Consider the following 5,429-nt stretch of genomic DNA (forward strand, 5'->3'; position numbering starts at 1 on the left):
CTAATTGTTTATTTTTACACAATTAGAGGAGGTTCACTATTTAATATTTTGTATTTCCAATTTTTTTATAAAATTAAGTACTTTTTAATTATGAAATAATATCTATATAATTTAATATGTACATTTGTAAATAATAAATAGATGTAATAAATATAAATTTGATGTTGATGAATAAATATGATGTAATAAATAAGAAATAGAATATAACTATTTAATTTTAATACATAGTTTATAAAAACTTAATAATAATTTATATATCTTTTAGAATTAAATTATTTCTTTTTTGTGGTTATTTTATTTAGTATTTTTTTTGATGTAAAATATAATTATTAATTTAATATTAAGATATATATTTAAGTTTTAAATATATTTAAACTAAATGAAAAATTGTTGAAATAAAAAATATTACTAATAATAAATGATATAATTTATAAATTGTAACACTTATCTATTATACATATTACAAACACTATTATAAAATATAATTAGAAAATAATATTGTTTAATTTATTTTTATAAAAGTAAAATAATAGTAATAATTTAACTACTTTTGTTACAAAATCAAAGTTTAAAAAAAAAATAGAAATTCAAATATAAAGATATAACATATTGAAATTATATTGCTATTGAGAATTAATATTGATTAGACATATTGTGTGAGGTGGAAGATAAAATGATTGAAAAAATAAATCTTATCAACTTGTTATAAATGTGGAAAAGATAAAGTTGTAATTAATGCATACATTAATGGTTAGAAAATATTTGTATTTTTGTTGAAGAAAATTAATTTTCTCCCAAACCAAAAATAGTATGGACCAATAGAATGAATGAAAAATATGATTTATAAAATAATAAAAAATTAGATAAAGATATAAACATTTGAGATTTCATATAGTCTTTTAAATTCTTTGATTTGATTGGTTAGTGCTAATGTGATATTAACACTTACATGAATGCATAAGTATAGTTTCAATTAAAAAATATCAAGACCAGGCTGATATCAGGAATAGTTTCAATTAAAAAATATCTGCCATCGTCAAACATAATTATTCTTTGGTTCCATTTTTAATTTCCATTGAAGCACATAATCAGTTTAGACAAGTCAATGTCATTCAACTTAAGCATCGAGTAATTAATTGTGATATTGCTATTAGATTAGACAAGTCAATGTCGTTCAACTTAAGCGTCACGTAATTAATTGTGATATTGCTATTAGATTAGACAAGTCAATGTTGTTCAATTTAACCGTCACATAATTAATTGTGATATTGCTATCTGTGTGATTTTGAGTCAAACTTATTGCATTCAACTTAATAAACTATGATTATTCGTCTTATGGGACATTTTTTTTCCCTTCTCCGTTTCTTCTCTAGTTACGAAATTTTTCATAACTACGATTATTCCTCTTTTGGATCATACTAAAGTATTTTCATTTTAGATGTCCTGCACTATCATTTCTTACGTTCATGAAATTTTATATCGCACTGAAGTAACAGATAGTTCCACTAGCGAAAACAATTATATTACCTTCTGTTCACATAGCAGCATTGGCATAACAAAGATAAAATTATACGATGTATAGATTCTTTTAATCGAATATTAGTATTACTTTACTTATATTAAATATATTTATTGCATCTTCGAGAGTCAGAAAGAAAGTTATGTGAATCTTGTTTCTTTTATTTAACAAGATAAATTTTGGTCTATTTTTTTTTCATTGGTACATTCATTTTTTAAATCTATAATTTAAATGTATTAATTTATTTACATGCTATATGTTTGAAAAAAATATGTTTATTGTTAAAGAATTATGTCCATTAATGTTTGGAAGTATTCTACAATAGTATCAAAAGGTGAGGTCTAATTATATAAGTTTACTCATAATTATTATCATTCACTTTAGATTTAACAGAAGAAAAAAAAAATTGTGTTTTGCAAATTGCAAAAGCAGTTTCCTTCTACTCCCTCAGACTGGATAAATGGACATTGCATCCCCTCAAGATGTTGAATCTAAAATGCAGTAATGCTGTCAGATAGTGCACGTGATATTTAAAAGCTCAAAGACATAAGAAACATTGAAATGCAACAATATCAGATTATATAGTATATGAGGCCGTGTAGAAAATCTAAAGAGAGTACGGTACAGAGCATAATTATATTGGAAGTTTTAAGAAAACTACCATAAGAGGAATAAAAGGAGAAGAGGCAGACGAAGAGAAGGCAGATTAAGAGGATGATTCACTATTCAAAGAGAATCACATTTGGCGGGCATGAAGGAGAGAGTGTTCTGAGCATTGTCGTACAGGATGTGGAAGTTCTGCTGCTGTACATTTCCAAAGATGGAAATTTTGCTGGAGCCACCCATGGCAAGGCACAAGAGACCGTTTTCCTGAACGAAAAGATTGTCGTCTGGAAGCTCGTAATCCATGCCGCCTTCAAAATTGAAGACTACAGTAGGCAGCGTGACGTCACTGGATGTCTGGTAACACAGATCAAGCCCCACGGAAGAGCCGTCTGTTGGAGTCAGACTAATGGCAGACTGAATCGCTTCCTTCACTGGGTCATACGCAGCCTGGACTAGATAGGTAAAGGTAGTTCCCGAGTCGATGATCATGCCTCCGCTACCGTCCGATCCCAGATCAAATGTTTCGGCCAGAATATCGATGGCGTTGCCATTGACGGTAATTCTTATAAGAGGAATATACCAGAAAGGACTCGCGCTATTCGTAATGAAAGAGATCGTCTTAGCTCCGTTCAAGGAAGCGTTGTCACCGAAAATAAGAGGGCTTGTTTGCGAAGCCGAGTCAGTTCTGGAGACGAGACAATAGGAGAATTTGTTATTTACCTTGGAGCCCAACTGAGAGATGAGCGAGAGATCACCTCTTTCGAGCCCCATAAGACCGCCGTAGCAAGAGATGGAACCTTGGTTGTCATGGCCGCATCCGAAAACAATGCCCGCAAACACGCCGTCGCTGGTGCTGCCAATGGAGAGTGTCTCCTTTGCCAGGTCACCGATTGTTTGAGATCCATCGGCGCAGCTGTATGTAAAAGCACAGTCTGGGTTGCATCCAGTTTTGAAAGTACCAAGAGCATCACAGAGAGAGTCAGTGCATGAAACAGTGGAGTAGGAAGACGATTTGGAGGGGTCGAAGATTGGCGTAGATTGGGAGCAGCCATCGCAGGGCTCACACTTGGTCCAAACAAGATCACTCCCCGTGTCAACAATCGCTTCGAAGCTCACAGGGGGTGTTCCCACCGCAACGTTCATCACGAATCCTCCACCCATAGCTTGAACGGGCATTTCAGCGTCTAATTGCGCCCCGGCTATCTGCTGCTTCACAAACGCCTCAATCGCATTCATCCGTTTCTTGCTTCGATCGACAGTCGAGCGTAATCCCTCGGTAGAATTGAAGCCCCCCTCTATTCTGCGAGTTATATTGACTCTAAATCCGGACTCTCACAGAGAAGAAGGTGCCACCATGGGAATACTTAAACATATCAAAGCCACAACGTTCATTAGCTTAGAACATTCCATTTCTCTTTTTCACTAAATTGCGCTCTCTCCTAGCGGACAACAAGTGACTTTATAGGCACATTGTAATACTAAAGAACTCTGCAGTTTGCCGTGTTTAAGTCTTTAAGAGTGTGAACACTATGAAAACGCGTAACAGATTAGACAAGCCGAATTCCTCACGTAATTGAAGTGATACTTTAACGATTTAGATAGACGAGGCTAAAAATATTGTAAGTTACAAATATCTGCCTTCATCGGCCATAATTCCAATTCGATGCTGGTTCAGCCTAAACATCACTTTCGTTGGTTGCGCTATAAACATGCCCAGTGATTAGTGATACTTATTAGCCCACAAATTTTGTCAAGTCAATCATGGGTCCTCACGTAATTGAAGTGATACTTTAATGATTTAGACAGATGAGGCTACAAATATCCGGCTAACATCAATGCTGGTTCAGCTTAACATCACTTTCGTTGGTTGCGGTATAAACACGGCCCATTTGGCGATTCGACGTATGAGCCCACAAAATTTTTTCAAGTTAATCGTGGGTCATTATTCTTCCTTAGAGTCTCTCATTTTCCACAAACTTTTGGAAATACAAATATCTCCCTTCGTGGAGTATGATTTTCCCACTTTCTAGGGCATAACTTTCCCTTACTCATTTCTTCTCATCCCTGGATTTACATTTCATGGTTATACTGAAGTAAGAGCTCTTTTTGATTTACATGTTATGTTCTATCGTTTCAGATTTTTTCACTAAAGTAGATCAAAAATAAATCTTTTTCAGTTTTCATGGTGATGGATCGATATGAGACAATGACTGCTATACAATATAATTAGCTAAACACGCTATTTTGAGTATGACTGCTCGCCTGGAAAGCACCATGTCTCATCCACCAATAGTTTTGTGGCGGCTACCTAGCTGACTCATTTCTTTTCCAATGCGTCTCATCCATCATAGCATTTCCATATGCCATCCCCCATCGCATTCAAGTTGCTATTTCTTTGTCCTGCTTACTATCCAGTCTACTCCAAGTTTACTCATGGTAAACTTAGTATCATTTTTGTGTGTTGATTTTTAATGAACTGAAACACTATATTAAACACTATATGATAAATTTAAAACTGTGAGCTTACAATGCTCAAAATTAAATCAAGAGATAATAATAAAGTTATTTTAGGCTAAAGATTTAAGCCAAATATTAAATAGAATGACCAAACTAAATTAAGAGATTAAAATTAAATATTAGTGATCAATATAAAATTAAGTTATTTTATTCATTTATTTATAAAAATTTAATAAAATAATAATAGTGTCACATTCATAATGTTAGCAATAAGATTTACTCTAACCAATAAAGATAAATCAAAAGTTAGGAAACTTAACTATTCGATGATAGATGTTCATGAACAATTTTAGTTAAAATAAATAGAAATAATTTTAAAATATTTTTAAAATAATTTAAAAAGTAATTTCCATACATAAGTTAATTTTTTTAATTCTATTTCAAATATTGGTAAATGAAAAAAGAGATATTATACAATTTATTTTTAATTTGTTTTAAAATTTATTATATATTTTTTGATAAATAAGATAATAAATAAATATTTTTTTTTGAACATTCTGCTTATCACGTTTTAACATATAACAAATCAAAAGATATTTATGTTAATATGGTAATTTAGAACATTATTTTATTGATATAATTAAGTCAAATTCAATTTACAAAACTATTATAATAAATTATTTCACTAAGAATTTAATATACAATTTAGTATATTGTAAATTTATTTTACCCTTATACATTAATTTTTATTTCTTTAGATAAAATGGCTAAAATCTCCTAAGAAAGTTACTCGATTTTTAAAAGACTCAATACTTGTCCCACTCAAAAGTATATAAAATATTTATAT

At 31.3% G+C, this 5,429-nt stretch overlaps 1 pseudogene; it reads right to left on the minus strand.

Moving 5' to 3' along the window:
• Positions 1-2,245: 2,245 nt before the first annotated feature.
• On the minus strand, positions 2,246-3,535 carry LOC149568311 (aspartic proteinase nepenthesin-1 pseudogene; annotated as a pseudogene).
• Between the last annotated feature and the right edge of the window lie 1,894 nt (positions 3,536-5,429).

This window comes from Cupressus sempervirens, chromosome 3, assembly GCF_028749045.1.
Source record: "Cupressus sempervirens isolate cs-2001-9-10 chromosome 3, ASM2874904v1, whole genome shotgun sequence".
Classification (NCBI taxonomy): Eukaryota; Viridiplantae; Streptophyta; class Pinopsida; order Cupressales; family Cupressaceae; genus Cupressus; species Cupressus sempervirens.